Raw genomic sequence first — 17,340 nt, forward strand, 5'->3', positions numbered from 1 at the left:
TGTTTCCATAGGTTAAAAAAATCTTAAATAATGACTTGAGAAGCTGTTTATATATTTTTTTATTGTCCTCCCGTTTTTCTTTTGACTGGTAAATATGGTAGTTCCAAAGCAGTGTCCATGGCTCTGCTCCCTTACTCCCTCTTTTGAACTATCCCTTACGTATTCTCAGTGCTTTTGCTATTGTTTCTATATTATTAGTTCTGAAATAAAAACACCTATGAGATATAGCTCTTTGCTTCTATGAGGTAATGGGTTGGGGAGGGTAAAATCCTTTTTAATTACTGTGTTATACTAATTACCAAGTGATGTGTAAATCTTAGACATAATGAACAGATTAGGGGAGCTCAGGGAAGGAGAGTTCAGAAGTGATAAGGGGCTGCTACTTGAAGTAATTGGTATTTGAATTGAATGTCAAGTTAATTGTCGGATGGTGATGATATTCCACATAGAGACTACAGTTGGAGCAAAGGAACTAAAACAGCCAAGTGAGAAGTATGTAATGGACACAAGTTTGGCTAGATTGGAGGAGTAAAGTGGGAAAGAGAGTTTGAGGACAGATTGTAGAGTACCTTGAGTAGTTTGGATTTTGTTCTTCAGGTAAGGAAGAACTATTGAAAGTTTTTAAGCTTGGAAGTGACTAGTGCCTTCCTTAATATGCCCATACAAAATAAGGAGGATTGTATGTATGTCCTTTCTTATTAATAAAACTTAGTTCCTTAAAGGATACTCCAGCACCACTTTTTAAAAAGCACCGTGCTAGGCTCATTCTTTAATTTGATGGTTTGAAGGGTATTATAGGGCATACATATCTTTTATGTGGAAGGCATGAATAAAGATAGATTATCCTTTTTTCATTCTTTCTATTCCACTTCTTAGTCTCCTCTCCCAGGCCACACCAGATGCTGTGCTCTCCATAAAAAATGGATTCCTTCTCCTCATGGGTTAGCAAGGGAAGGTGCAGAAGCAGAAATAGCAGTTATGGTTATAGTTTAGGCATCTCAGGTGGAACCTTTGTTGGGCTTGGGCATATCTGTTTAGGTATCTGTTCCATTCCATCAATTCATTGATGGACCGACCATGTCTCTTTGTCTGCCAACATCACAGGGTTCCCATGGCCTCTACCAAAAAAAAAAAAAAAAAAAAAAGGCATTCGACCAGGGTGACTTTATTTCTGATTTTTGTTTTGTTTTCCTATGTTGTGTTTGAAATCGACATAGCGATTCGAATGTCTTTGGCCTATCAGCTCTGTACACCCACCCAGTGTGGCCCTGGAACTCAGGACCCCCACAGATCAAGAATCGCCTTCCTCGGGGATCCTCTGGACTGAGCCAGCTAGGTGCCCTGAAAGACGTGTACTTGAATCACAGGTGTGAAGTCTGCGCCCATGAACTTTGCACTGGGAAACCTTATTTGGATCGTCGCACCCTTGGGGAAATACTGGTGAAAGAATGTTGTGTAGCTAACTACGGAGGAACTGACTTGGAGGGAAAACCTTTTTCAGTTTCTGGTGTTTGGTCAATTCTCTCGACTCAGTAGGTGTCCAGCCTTCAGAATCACATTATTTGCTTGATTTCTCTCTTGTCTGCGTTTCCTCATTTACTTTAATAGTGAGTGCTCAGGGATGATGCTTGACAGAGAACAGTTTTCATCCTGGGGGGGTGGTGGTGTGTGTGTGTCGTGGGTAGTCGGGGCCCCCCTCTTCCGGCGGCAGCGGCCCCGGCGCGTTTCCCAAGTCTCCTCTGGGCTGCTGGAGTCACGCCGTGCCCGCCGGGAGCTCCCGAGGCTGACGCCCGTCCCTCCGAAGTGTGCCGGGACACGAGATTGGGCGGTCTGGTGGCCGGCAGCGCGACTTCACTGCCCTGCGATCCCGGCCTGCCTCGGTGTCTTTCGCGGCGGTTGTTCTGCTTCTGCACCTTCCCTTGCTAACCCATGAGGAGATGGAAAATTACCAGCAAACTTTCTATAAGCACTCTGTAACCACACAACCCCCGCCCAGAATTGAACCTGGCAGAGTGGCCACTCCCGGACCCCCACCCGGCTTTGGGCCAAGAGATAACAGTCATCTGGCACCAGAGAAACCCCCACCCAGAATTGGACGTGACAAAATGACTGCTCCCGGACCCCCCACCCAGTTCTGGATGCAAGAGATAACAACCATCTGGCACCCCGCGGCTTGTCAGGGAGACCCCAGCCAATCCAGAGGTGACACATACCCTAGCGGTGCCCACCAAGCAGTTTGAAGAATGACAGCCCTTTGACCTAACCAATAATCTGTTCCCAGCCTTTTCCCGCTCTGTAGCGCGCCAGTCATATGAGAGAGTTGCTGTCGGAGGCAGGCCCCTGGCCAGGGCTGCCTCCGCCATTAAAAGATGGCGCCTGGCTAGTTGCCAGGTGAGGATTGCCTCGTGAGACATAGCGGAACGCCCAAAGAGGAAGTAAACAGCATTGGTTGCTAGCGAAGTTGTTCGTTTAGGTGCACCACCTGATTTGCTCCCTCCTGTACCCTGCTCGCTGATTGATCATGTAAACGTATATAAGTGTGTAGACTTGCGGAAATAGAAGAGAGAGAAGATGCATCCGAAAACAACAACCAAAAAAATGGATTCCTTCCAATTGGAAGTTTTTCCTTTTGAAATCCAGTACTACTTTGTATCTGTCTTATCATAGTTACCATGTTTGACCTTATACTAAAGGCAGTAGACCCATGCACACTACACTGAAGGCATCTATACTTGTGTGTTAGTTTTTTTGGTAAATATAAATGAATCTTTAAATTGGTGTCTCTCAATGACTGTAAAGTGCAAAAATCAAGGATTTGGACTGAGCTAATAAGGTTTTAAAAAGATGACTTTAAGACATCTCTACCCCTGCTGATCTAGCTCAGTATTTCTTAAACTTTCTTCTGCTGTGAGATGAAATTTTGACACATGTGCAATCATGGATCCACTTAACAAAGAAGTAAAGTGTTATAGTAACTTATAATTGCCACAACTGTCCTAGGAAATGTTGTAGATATAACAGGTAGTGGATAATGTGAAGTTCTTAGGGCAGTAGTTTTAACTCTTTCCAGTTCTCTTTTACTTAAGAAAGAGGCATCAGATTCAGGCACTGTAGAAGTATCAGATAACTTGCAAGGGAAATAATAAGTTACGGTATTCATCTTCCGAGATAACTTTGAGACCTTTCGGATCCCCCCCCCCCCCCCCCGCCCCTTTCTTTCTTCACTGGAAACTTTATTTATTTGAAGTATAATTCACATACAGTGTTAGCATCAGCTGTGCAATATAATGGTTAAGCAATTCTATACATTACTCAGTGTTCACTGTGATAAATGTAGTCCCTGTCACCAAACAGTGTTACTACCATCTTCTTGATATCTTATTCCCTGTACTTTTCATCTCTGTGACTTATTTATTTTGTAACTGGAAGTTTGTATCCATAATTCACTTTGTGTATTTCACCCTTTTCTTTTGGATTTCTTCTTTTCCATTTATTCATGTATTCATGTGTCTTTGTTGTTTTAAGTAGAACCCTATTTTAGTAGATTAGATTGGTAGTCTGGATTTTAATTCTGGATTCCATTTCATTTCTATAAGTTTGAGAATTTGTGTCCCTAAAAAGGCCTTTCTAAGGCCTCTTCCAGTTCAAAACTATAGGAAGTTGCAGAATATCATGAATACAATGTCTAGGCCTTTCTAGATTCTGGTCAACATCCTTATTAATATGAACATCTGTTTGACACACTGCCACTTTACCTGACTGTTTAACCAAAGTGGTATATGTTTGGCCATTATGTTAGGTGCTTAGTGTCACATTTTGAAGTGTGCCCATCTTCAAACTTTTTTTGTTGTTTTGGTGTGTGGACAAAATGTGCCCCTTGTTTTTGGAATTTGGGTAGTTGAGGCTGTTGGTTCCAGTAACTATATGTCTGAGAAGGAATACTGGGAGTATTAGCCCTTAAGCTCAGGTTGAGGGGTAGAATAATGGAACTTCAGCATTTCAGTGGTCACATCCTCACTTGAAAAATGATAGCATCATCATAACTTGTAATAAATATTAAATACTGTGAAAACTATAAGTAATCTTGCTGATTGTTGATTGAGGGGATTGTTAAATTATTTTGAAGAATAAAATAGATCCTACTAATTTACTTAAAATGTCTAATTTATACCTGTGACATAACAACAGGTATATGTATCACTGTGGGTAGGTGTTGTATATGGTAATGAAATGAGGTTCTAGAAAAGAAAATCTGAAGACACTTAATTTTTTTTAATATAAGACCAAAAGCTAGAAATGAATACATGTCCACTCAGAAACTTGTATACTGATGTTCATAGTTTTATAATAGGTAAATAGTGGAAATAACCCAAATGTCCATCAACTGATGAATGTATAAATAAAATGTGGTATTTCCATACAATAGAATATTATTTGGCACTAAAAAGGAATGACATATGGATACATGGCATAAAGTGGAAGGATCTAGAAAATATTGTTGTGTGAAATAAGTCAGCCAACAAAAACCCATATATTGTATGGTTTAGTTTATCCAAAGTGTACAAAATAGGCAAATCTCTCTGAAACAAAGTAGATGCTCCATGTGTGAGTGGAGATGAGGAATGGGTAGTGAATACTAATAAGTACTGGGTTTCTTTTAGGGTGATGAAAATGTTCTGGAATTAGATTGTGGTAGTGGTTGCACATTTCATTTGAATATAAAACATTCAGGTGTATACTTTAAATGGGTGAATTGTATGGTGTATTATTTCTCAGGCTATTTTCTTCTTTACTTTTTAAAAAGAGAAGCTTCGTGAAGAGGTATTTTGGTTCTCATGGGTAGTTTGGGAGATCTAGTTGAAGGTGGAAGGGCATGGGGGAAGATCGATTGACATTTCTGGGCATTAGTATACTATTACATTAAGACACAATGCTACTTTCTTAGTCCACTAGCTAAGAATGTAACACGTTGTGTTTTAGTGGGGATTGTATGTGAATCCAGCTTTTTAACCTTATTAGCCCTGGGGCTAGAATTGTGCATTATCCCATTTGAGAGGATAGTCTTGCCTTTCTTTTATCTTTGCATTTTTTGTCTTATTAAATTCAAATGCTTGTGTATTTTCAAGGTAGTGCATAATTGTGTTCTGCCCATCTGTCCATCCTACATTCTGCTTTGCTCTTTTTGTTCACACCTACTCAAATTTGTGTCCTCTTTCTTTCTTAGCTCCTCTAATTGGAACAGTCCCTAGTTTCATGTGTGCTTAAAATCCCTTTCTTCCTTAAATGCTTGCTTCTGTAAAGTTTTACTGACTTAATTGTTTCTTGTGACTTACTATCTATTTGCTTAAAAATCTATTTTTTAAGGCTTAGTAGTATCTTTTTCTTTTTCAATTTTAGTATCAGATATTAAATGATACTAATGTCTGGCTTTTTTTTTTACCTCTTCACCAAAATGTTTTACTGGCATTTTATTACAGTGTTTTTTTTTTTTTTTTTTTTTTTTTTTTTTGTTTGTTTGTTTGTTTGTTTGTTTTTTGCATTTCCCTGATGAGTAGTGGGTTTAAACAGTTTTCATTTGCTTAGTGGGTATTCATTTGTCTTTTTTGGTGAAATGTTTGTTCAGATCTTTCGCCCATTTTTAGTTGGGTTGTTTGCCTTCTTACTACTGAACTGTAAGGGATTTTTGTTGTTTTTAAAGATTTGTCAGGGAGAGAGTAAGAGAAAGAGAGCACTTGTGCACAAGCAGGGGGAACAGCAGATACAGGGAGAAGCAGGCTCCCTGATGACCAAGGAGCCTAATGTGGGGCTTGATCCCAGGACTCTGGGATGAGGACCTGAGCTGAAGGCAGACACTTAACTGACTGAACCACCCAGGTGTCCCCTGAACTCTCTGAGAGAGTTTTAGGTGTTCTAAGTAAAAGTCTTTTTTTCATTTTCGTTAATGTATTTTGAATATTTTCTACCAGTATGTGGCTTGATTTTTATTTCCTTAATGTCTTTCAAAGAGCAGAAGTTTTAATTTTGATAAAGTACTGTTTGTCAACTTTCTAATATTGTCAGTTTTGCATTCTTTTGTGTCTGAGAGTCTTTGCTTTACATGGGGCAGTGAAAATTCTTTTGTCCTGTGTTTACTTTTGGAGGTTTTATAGTTTAGGTTTTACACATAGGGTTATGATCATTTTGAATTAATTTTAGTGCATGTTATGAGGTAATATCAAGATTCATTTATTTGTTCTGGTGCTGTTTGTTGATAAGGCTTCTTTCCATTTAATTATTGTAGTGCCTTTGTTGACTGTCAGTGGCCATGTGCATGTGTGTTTATTTCTGCATTCTCTGTTCTGTTTCCGTGATTTAGGGGTATGTGTGTGTGTGTGTATACAGCATGCTGTATCTTCTACCTTCTGGGTTTTTTTTTTTTGAAATTGTCTTAGCTATATTATTTTTAAATATCTTTGTGAATTTCTAACAAGAACACTTGCTGGGATTTTGATTGGGATTATGTTGAATCTATAGATCAGTTTGAGGAGAATCGGTATCCCAATAATATTGAGTGTATGAATCTGTGAACATGATATATATCTCCATTTTTTTTTTAAGGTCTTCCTTAATTTTTCTCCGTGTTTTCTGGTATTTAGGATAATAGTCTTGCACATATATTGTTAAATTTATCTTTAAATATTTCATGTTATAGTGAATGGTATTTTTGAAAAGATTAACTGCATTTGTCATTATAGAGATTTGATTTAAAAAAATACTAGTCTAGGGCTGGCTCAGTTGGTAGAGCACACAGCTCTTAATCTCAGGGTGATGGGTTCAAGCTCCATGTTGGGCTTGGACCTTACTTGAAATGAAAAATATATATTAAGATCTTTATAAAAAATATTGATCTTGTATCCTATACCCTTGCAAAACCCACTTTCTAGTTTCTGCCACTTTATTCTATATTTTTGAGGATTTCTTGTGTATATTGGCATGCCATGTGTGAGTAGAAGCTGTTTTATTTTTCCTTTCTAATTTGGATCCTTTTTTCCCCCGCTTTGCTGCATTATTGTGATTGTTAGGACTTTTAGTAAAATGGTGAAGAGAAATAAAGAGAAATGGTGAAGAGATAAAAAGAGAGAGTGTATGTCTGCTTTATTTCCAGTTGTACAGGAAAAAAAAATCAGTCCTTTATCACCAGCTATATGTAGGTTTTTGTAGATGTGTTTCATTAGGTTTGAAGAAGTTTCCTTCAAGCTTAGTTTGTTGAGAGGTGTCCCCCTTCATTCTCCCACAAATGGGTATTTTACCATGCATAGATGCTTTTTTACCTTTATTGAAATTAGTAATTTTTTAGTTTGGTAATGCAGTGAGTTACAAAATCTAAACCAACCTTGCATTCCTGAGACAAACCCCATTTGTACTGCTGTTTAGCTTTTTATATATTGCTGGATTTGACCTGCTTATATTTTATTAATAATATTTGCATCTCTGTAAACAAATGATATTAGTACACCTTTCTTTTTCTTGTGGTCTCCTTGCTTTAGTGTTGGAATTATTCCGGCCTTATTAAATATGTTAGAAAGCACTGTCTCTTCTTTTTCCTAAAAGGGTTTGTGGAAGACTGATACTGTATCTTTTTTTAGGTGTTTGAAGAATTCACTGAGGAAGCCATCTGGGTCTGGAGTTTTTTTTGTGGAAAGCCTTTTGATTTTTGAATTAAAATTTCTGAATTAGGGGCATCTGGGTGGCTCAGTTGGTTAAGTTTCTGACTTGATTTTGGCTCAGGTCATGATCTCAGCATTGTGGGATCAAAACCTGGGTCAGGCACCCTGCTCAGTGGAGAGTGTGCTTTGAGATTCTTTCTCTCCATCTCCCTCAGCCCCTTTCCCTGCACATGCTCTCTCTCTCTCAAATGAATAAAAATCTTTAAAAAATTCTGAATTAGATGGTTATTCAGACTTTCTTTTGATAAATTTTCTGTCTGTTGATAATCTGCATGTTTCAAGGAATTTTGTCTATTTAAGTTGTCAAATTTATTGACATAGAATTGCACTATTTTCTTAATCTACATTTAATGTTTGAAATATCTGTAGTTAATGTCCTCTCTTTCAATTCTGATGTTGGCAATTTGTGTCTTCTTTCTTCTTTTCTTGACCAGTCAGCTAAGGGTTCTTTTCAAAGAACAAGCTTTTGTTTTCATTGGTTTTTATTTATTTATTTATTCATTTATTTATTTATTTATTTTGGTCTCTCATCTGTTTTACCAATTTCTCCAAGTTTAATTTATTTTTCTCCCCAGCTTCTTAAGGTGGAAGCTAATTTAGAACATGATTGTTAAATCTTTATTCTTTTCTAATGTAAGCACTTAAAAGATGTAAATTTCTAAGCATCCTTAGCTCCACCCTACATAATTAGATAATGTATTTTTATTACCATTCATTTCCATGTGTTTTTAAATTTTCCTTATGAGTTCTTTAATTTATGGGTTATGTAGAAATCTGTTAATTTACAGAGACTTGGAAAATTTTCCAGTATATTTCTTTTATTGGTCTTTCATTCTTTTGTGGTCAGAAAACACTTTCTGGGGAGTGTATCTGTACTTGGTAGATGAAGGGCTGCCTGACTCATGAATCCTTTAATAAAGTCAATTAGATCTTCAACAACAAAGCCTTTCTGTATGATTTCACTCTTTTTAAAAAAACATTTTATTTATTTGAGAGAGAGCATGAATGGGGAGGGGAGTGGGAGAAGCAGGCTCCTCGCTGAGCAGGGAGTCAGACAAGGCAGACGCTTAACCAACTGAGGTGCCCCTGATTTTACTCTTATACATTTATATGTGCCTTGTTTTATGGTTCAGCATATGTTCTCTCTTGTTGTACCAAGAGACATGAACAACTTTGCTGGTTCATAATGTTCAGGTTTTACATATCATTGCAGATTTTCTATCTGCTTTTTTACTGATGATTGCAAGAGACTAGAATTCTCTAGTAATTGTAAATTTATCTATTACTCCTTTTAGTTGTGTCATTATTTGTATGTTTTGAAACTTTTTTATTGGCTGCATAAACATTCAGGGTTATTTTGTATTTCTAATAAAGTGACACTTTAAGCATTATGATTTATGTTGCTATGTACCTGGTAATAGTCCTTCTCTTATGACTTACTTTGATACTAATATAGGCATTCCAGCTTTATTATGATTAATGCTTGCATGGTATAGCCCTTTCTATTTCATATTTAATCTATATCATGTTTAAAGGGGGATACATAACTTTATCCAGTCTGACAATATCTGCTTCCAGTCTAGTCTGATAGTCTCTACCTTTAATTGGGGCATTAGGACCGTATATATTTAACATCATTATTCATTTAATTGGATTTAAGTCTACCATTTTTAATGTGTTTTTTTAATTTGTTCTATTTCGTGTTTCCTTTTCTGTATTTCGGGAGGTTGCTTGTTTTTTTAGCAAATCATTTTACCTCTTTTCTTGGCTCATTAGTTTTATTAATTTCTTTTCTTTTTTAATAGTTGCTCTAGGGTTTTACAGCATGCAGTCTTGAACTTACCACAGTCTAATCACTTTATGAATAATGAATGATTCTTACTACAGTGTACTTTCAGTTTTTTCCTTTTCCTTTTTACTGTTTTTGTCATTCTACAGGTTATTATATGTTACTGCTACTTTTGCTTTATGCAGTCAGATTATCTTTTTAAAATTTAAAGGTAAGAAAATACGTGGTAAACTCACATATTCACCATTGTTGGTTTTCCTTTGTGTAGAAGTTTCTATCTGCTATTTTTTAATTGATAGACATATTTCTTAGAACAGTTTTAGGTTTATGGAAAAACTGAGCAGAAAGTACAGACTTACCATATATTCTCCTCTTTCCCTTCCCTTGTTCTCCCTCTCATGTTGGCCCCGCGGTGTCGCCTATTATTTAACGTTTTGCAGTGTTAATTGTGTGATATATGTGTTTCAATTGGTGAACCAGTATTGGTGCATTTTTACTGACTTAAGTTTATAGTTTGTATGAGGGTTCACTCTGTTGTAAATTATATCCTTTTTTTCCCTGAAGAACTTCCTTCAGTGTTTTTTGTAGTGCAGACCTGCTGGTCAAACATTCTCAGCTTTTGTTTGTTTGAAAATGTCTTTATTTCCCCTTCACCTGTGATGGATTTTATCGCTTTGTGTAGATTTTGATTTGCAGGGTTTTTTTCTTTATAACAGTTCAGATGCTTTGTTCCTTTGTTTTAAACTTGTTTGTATTGTTTTTGACAAGGAACTTGGTAGTTCTTATCTTTGTTACTCTGTGTGTAGTGTGTCTTTTCCTTGACTTTGACTGCTTTTAAGACTTTATATTACTAGATTTCTGGAATTTGATTATTAATTATATGACTTGGTGTGATTTTTTTGTGCTTACCCTGTTTTTTGTTCACTGAGTCTTTTGAATATGAGGGTTTAGTTTTTGTCAAGTCTGGAAATTCTTTGGTCCTTATTTCTTCAGATAGTTTTTCTGTTTCCCCATCTTTCCAGGACTCAGTTATACCATTTTTAGACTGCCCTTGATATTCTCACAGGTCCTTGATGCTCTTTTCTTTGTTTTTTGTTTGTTTTGTTTGCTTTCTGATTTTGTATCTTCAAGTAGTGATCTTTTTTACTTTATTACTTCGGCCTCCCTAAATTTCAGTGTGTGTCTCTTATTCACTGAGTCCATCATATTCTGCTTGGCTTCCCATTCCTGCATTGCCTTCTGAACTATGGATAACGGAGTATGTAGGGGACACTTTCATTTTTTCAGGTATCACAGCGCTCAGCTGCTTGGTGTCCAGTGTTTTAAAATTACAGCTTTCTATATCTGATCAGTTTTCTAGTTGAGTTCATTGGGAGAGCATGTCTCCTGCTAAGTTACTACATCATGGTTGGTACCAAAAATCTTTTTAAGGCATGAATAGTTTGATGCCCAGGTGTGAAAACTGACTTTCCCTTGAATTAAAAACACTGTTGCTGGTAAACCTGTTTTGATTACAAAATGAAATTAATATTTGAGCAAATATGCACCATTTATTGTGTTTATAGACTTATTTTTGGTTATTGCCTGTTTAATTTTCCCCTTAATCTGGATTGATTTTAAAACCTGTTTGCATATAAACCTCTTTTCTTTCATACTGCATTATACTCAGGGTAGAGGTATCCAGTGAAATTTGGTAAGTTCAAACATAAAGCAGAAATTTTCTTCATAATTAGGTTGAGGTTTTTTTTTTTATCAAGACTTGAGGAGATGCTTAGAATTTTAGGCCCTTAAGACTTGATACTGGGAATGTTAATACCATGTCAGGAGCACTTTGTTTCATTTTGCTTTCTAGTTTGTTGGCATTCACTGATTAGGCACATAATTAACAAGCTAATATAGCAAGAGAAGGCATTAGGGAGTGGTTTTTCTTGGGTCATTCAGGTCTTCAGTTATCATCAGCAATTGTATTAAGTGTTATCTATTTGCTTTGTAAAATGTAGTTGAGATATTTGAAAAGAGGAGTTTGAATCAGTCATTTCATTTAACCCTTCTTGTTAATATGAAAAATTGGAAGTTGTAGTAAATTGTTTCACAATATAAACTGTGATATTTGACATTCAACTATTATTGGAATGATAGTGTCTACACTGTTTTTATTTGTTTCAGATTACTTCTTTAAAAGATGTATCCATGTGATTTTGTGATATTGTCTTGTGTAATTTCTAGCTCTGGTAATTATCATATAGAAACTTAAAACTTATTTTAAGAATAAGTTTGAGAAGTTGTCAGTGTTTATCATTTTTGTTCACAGCAAGCACTCACCTGTTGTCATGGTATCTCATGACATGAGTGGCTCAGTTGGTTTGCCATCTGCCTTTGGTTCAGGGCTCAGGTCATGTTCTGAGTCCTGGGATTGAGCTCCACCAGACTTGGGCTCCCTGCTCAGCAAGGAGTCTGCTTCGTCCTCTCCTTCTTCCTCTCCCCCTGCTCGTACTCTCTCTGTCTCTCACAAATAAATATATAAAACCTTAAAAAAAAAAAAAAAGTGAGCTGAACTGTGGTTGTGCATAACTGTTAAAAGCATGCCCGGGTTAGACAACTTTACTGACTTTGCTATGTGACCTTGGTAGGTACCTTCTTAGTCTTTCAGTTTCCTTTTGAGGATAATAATGAGATTATTGTTGGCTTGCCTTTGTTGCTGTTCCTAACTGCATATAAAGCAGTTAGGATATTGGTTAGCATATGACAAATACTGCTGTTGCCGTTGCTGTTCTTGTCATCATCTCATTAAGTCTTTCTCAAATCTTAATCCCATATGATAGTACTTACTTCCTTGCTTTCTCTCTCTCACTCTCTTTTTTTGTTATTAAGGACTTCATATAACTGCTGTATATTACATATTCCTCATTCATTGTGTGATGTAGGCTTCCCCAACTAGAATGCAAGCTCTGTGAGATCAGTCGTAGATGTAGAGATTTTTCACTAGAACCTAGAAAGGTGTCTGGAGTACATTGGATACCCAGTAAATATTTTCTGAATGGACTATATTGAATTCTATTCCAAATAGTAACTAGATATTGGGGATATAAAAATGCATGAAGTTCTTTCTCTAAAAAAAACAAAGTATAGAATAGAAGAGGCTCATACTTAAAACTAAGTATGATTTTACCCCCCCGCTCCCGCCACCTCCCAGAACTGATTGTGATGGTAAGAGTATTCCTGAGGTTGCTGTCACAGAAGGTGCCCTTAAACTGGGGAAGATTGTTTAAGAGATGGGGGCACACTGTTTTCTAGCAGAGGTGAAAATTTGAGAGGAATTACAGAGCTTGAATTCCAGGTTAACAACAATGCAGGCTGATTAGAAAATGGAGGGACTGGGTGACTCAGTTGGGTGTCTGACTTGATTTGGCTCAGGTCATGATCTCAGGGTTCTGCAGTTGGCCCAGGTTTGGTTCCATGCTTGGTGTGGAGCCTGCTTAGGAGTCTCTGTCTCCCTTTCCCTTTGCTAAACCCCCTCTCCCCAACCTGCTTGCTTATATGAATGCAAGCCGCTCCCTCTCAAAAAAAAAAAAAAAGGTAGAGGGTCTAGCTGGGAGGTTGGTGGGGATCACGGAATCAGATTTGGGAGTAATAGCAATTGGAGATGCAGGTTGTCTAGCCCTTGCCTGGACAGAAGCAATGAGATTTGGAGATTTAATATATGAAATTTAATGATAACTGGATATAGTACTAACATTTTAGTTCTGGTTTTATTTTGAAGGTAAGAGTATGTTTCATTATAAATTATTATAAAAGAATTTGATTTTTAAAATATTTCCTTTTAGAAATTGAGAACTATGTACAAAACACAAATTTCCAATAACAATTCATTATTTATTTATTTATTTTTAAAGATTTTGTTTATTTGTCAGAGAAAGAGTGAGAGAGAGAGAGAGACCACAAGAGTGTGCACATAAGCTGGGGAAGTAGCACACATAGGGAAAAGTAGGCTGGCTCCCTGCTGAGCTCGGAGCTGGATATGGGACTCAATCCTAGGATCCTAGAATCATGATCTGAGCCCAAGGCAGATGCTTAAACCGACTGAGCCAATCAGGTGCCGCTCAGATTGTGTTTAATTGGTTATTTAATATGGGTCAAATTGCTAAACTTTAATTTGAGAACCCATAAAAAAACAGCTCCACTTTGAATTACTTGATTTTAGAAGTTGGTGATGAAATTTTTTAAGGAGCTTTTTTTTTTTTTTTCATTTCAGTGTAATTAGATTAAAAGCTAAAATTGGCTTTTTAAAGCAAGCTCTTTTTAACCTTGCAAAAACTTATTTGTGTGTGTATATGTCTTAAAAGTTCAGTCTTTTAATATTTAATTTATTAATACAAAAAGAGTATTTGGCAATTTGTATTTTTTCCCCTCTAGAGAAGGTGTTGATTTGAAATGGAAATAAAATTATAGTATCACAGTAATTAATATTGCTGAATCAGATTCTAAAGACTGGTATTTCTTTCCATGGAGAAATTACCATTTTTATTTGATGTAGCAGATTTACTTGGGAGTTGGTAGAATTATCCACTCATGCATTTCTAAATTATTGGATGAACAACATAATTGGTCCTGGCCAATCTGGGTGAGGAAGGTGGGGACTGAGGGAAGGGGCGTTTACCATCTTTCCTTTATACCTATATGCCTTACTGTTATTCAAAGCAAACTGGATTATTCTTTATGTACTGATCCTTGGTTAGTATTCACCAGTGTTCCTTTTTAAAATATGAATTATCGACATCGGTTTTATTTTCACTTTGGCAATCTTATGTTCATTATTTTCATTTGATTATTACCTTTAAAAGACAGTGAAAGCTACAAGCATACATGTATTTGAATACAAACATATTTTACGGCAACGCAGATCACTGACCCTCTGACAATTTTCTTTTATAAATGAGAATATAATACAGTGAATACTTCCAATTATTTTAGCAAAGCGCACATTCAGTAGGCTGTGTGTACAAGGTAAATATAAAGCATATCATGGGATCTAGAGTGTAGGACAATGGGACCTAGGGAAACCCAATTTGTGAATCTAGGGAGTTACAGAATATTACTGAATATCTAAGTAATACTTAACTGAAAAAATAGGTTAGTGACATTAGAAATTCTCCATTGGCTAACATTATGTTTTTATTAGGCAAATACCACAAATGACTTAAAAATTTATTTTCCTATTTTTCAGCAAGTATTTGTGGAGCTATCTGCCGGGCATAGTGTTGAGAGTTGGAATTTATAATGACAAAACATATTTAGTTCAATTTTGGAGTTAAGAACACTTACCCATCTCATTTTTTTTTCTTTAGGAATTGCATTTTGTGAAAAAGGAGAAAGAAGAATTTTCTGCGAGGATCATATGAAGTGCACTTTCTTGCTGATATATCATTTCTAGTAAGATATTTTTCATTATGTTATGAAGTAAATAAACACAATGGAAATTATTTCCTTTCTTAAAATCAGACAGTCTTGTGAGCTTGAATAGTAGTCTTTTTGGAGTTCATTTTGTGGCTTAATGTAAATTAATTAAGGGAATTTATAATGTCCATTTGAAGCGCATTCTGTTGTACAATGACAGTTTTTCATATATTTTATCTGATACCGCTGAGATAATCCTAACTTTTTCATTATTCTCACTTCATCTTCCATATCATTTACCCTTATTTAAAAAAAGAAAAAAACCTGAAGTAGTCCATATTTTCTGTGATAATAAATAGAAGAAAGTGTGGATTTGAGGACTTGAGTTAGATATAAGCTGAGAAAGATGTTCAAATGAAAGATGAAGTGTACAATTATTTCCTGAAAATATCTTACGAAGGGTCAAAGAAAAAAGTTAAGCAGAGTTAAGAGATTTTTTAAAAATGTAAACTTAACATTTGTAACTTGAATTTGCCTCCTTAAATCATAGGTGCATATTTGCAAAGCTTCTGAGTAGGGTGTTTGACTTACAAACTTACAGTGGTCTAGGTTCATGGTTCCAGATTGTAAGATGTATAGTGCTCTTCAGAAGTTTTCATGGGAGCGCCCACATGGCTCAGTGGGTTAAAGCCTCTGCCTTCGGCTCAGGTCATGATGATCTCAGGGTCCTAGGATGGAGCCCCACATGGGGCTCTCTGCTCAGCAGGGAGCCTGCCCCCCCTCCCCCGCTCTCTCTGCCTGCCTCTCTGCCTACTTGTGATCTCTATCAAATAATAAAAAAATAAAGTTTTTGTGACTGAAACATTATCTGAATTCCTTCTTTATTCAAAATGGAAAAGAAGTTAGTTACATTAATACCAGAACATTTTGAAATAATAAAATTTTGAAAAATGTTAGTAGGGGATAGTTTTTGATGTGTTTTAACATTAACATTTTATTTTTTTTAAATTTTTTTTATTTTTTTTATTTTTTTAAGATTTTATTTATTTATTTGACAGACAGAGATCACAAGTAGGCAGAGAGGCAGGCAGAGAGAGAGAGAGAGAGAGAGAAGCAGGCTTCCTGCAGAGCAGAGAGCCCGATGCGGGGCTCGATCCCAGGACCCTGAGATCATGACCCGAGCCGAAGGCAGCAGCCCAAACCACTGAGCCACCCAGGCGCCCCAACATTAACATTTTAAATAAATATTAGACCTCATTGATGTGCCTGATGATTATCTCAGTAAGAAAAGGGAGTGGTACTTGACATTAATTTTTTGTACTTGTTTTAAGAACAGTTTTATTTAACATAAAATGTAAAATTTTGGGGGTATTAAGTGGTATTAAAACCTTATGACTTATAAAATGAATTCTTTGTTAAAGTACTTTATTGTGATACCAGTTTCTTTTTAAAAATTTTTTATTTTTAAATTTTCATTTCATTTTTTTGAGAGAGAGAGGGATGGGGAGAGGTAAAGAGGGAGGGAGGGAGGGGAGGGGGAAGGCCAGAGGTAGAGGGAGAGAGAGAATCTTAAGTAGGTTCCATGCCCAGTGCAGAGCCCAATGTGGGGCACTATCTCACAACCTGGAGATCATGATCTGAGCTGAATAAGAGTCAGACGCTTAACAGACTGAGCCAGTCAGGCACCCCATGATACCAGTTTCTTATCTTTATATATTTTTCTTTTAAAACTTTGACAGAGGAAGCGTCCATTTTATGATATCTTTCAGTTTGGGGAAGTAGGAGAAAAGGCATGATTTTTCAATTGAAGCAAAGTATCCTTCAGGCCAGAACTTGTATACACACAGGCAGGATGGGAAAAATAGAGTCTAATTCCCATTTTTATTTTTTAATTTTTAAATATTTTATTTATTTATTTGACAGGCAGAGATCACAAGTAGGCAGAGAGGCAGGCAGAGAGGGGGGAAGCGGGCTCCCCACTGAGCAGAAAGCCTGATGCAGGGCTCTATCCCAAGACCCCATCATGACCTGGGCCAAAGGCAGAGGCTTTAACCCACTGAGCCACCCAGGTGCCCCTTTAATTCCCATTTTTAAATATAAACCTTGATTAGTGTTGTGTAAATCTTTGAATATTTGTTTTTTCTTTATATCTTATTTACATTTCTTTTGTCCACTAACTGTTTAAAACTAAGTGATTTGAGTTCTAAAAGAACTATAGGAATTTTAGCCATCTCGATGTCCATAATTCAGAACTCTGCACCTTCTGTGAACCTCAGGGATGCCTGTGGGCATAACTTCAGCTGTTATATTTTGGGATCTGTTTAAACTTAATGAAATCTTTTATGATGCTTCTTCCACTAGGCTCTACATCTATGGATGTATACAGTGTCTTATTCTTCGTGGCAGGCTCCTATGGCTCCGAGAGTTGTACTTGAGTTAATAAGTACTTGC

General features: G+C 36.5%; 1 protein-coding gene across 11 annotated transcripts in view; it reads left to right on the forward strand.

The window, feature by feature from the left end:
- The window catches only part of MEF2A (myocyte enhancer factor 2A), a 163,631-nt gene that overhangs the window by 16,594 nt on the left and 129,697 nt on the right, over positions 1–17,340 (forward strand). For 10 of the 11 annotated variants that reach the window (XM_059180141.1, XM_059180142.1, XM_059180134.1 and 7 more), the window contains exon 2: positions 14,841–14,925. The exons of the other annotated variant lie outside the window; for it this stretch is intronic. The gene's annotated coding sequence lies outside the window, so the exon portion shown is untranslated. The remainder of the gene's footprint in view (positions 1–14,840; positions 14,926–17,340) is intronic. 11 annotated transcript variants of the gene reach the window in all.

The sequence above is a fragment of the Mustela lutreola genome, chromosome 7 (assembly GCF_030435805.1).
Source record: "Mustela lutreola isolate mMusLut2 chromosome 7, mMusLut2.pri, whole genome shotgun sequence".
Lineage (NCBI taxonomy): Eukaryota > Metazoa > Chordata > Mammalia > Carnivora > Mustelidae > Mustela > Mustela lutreola.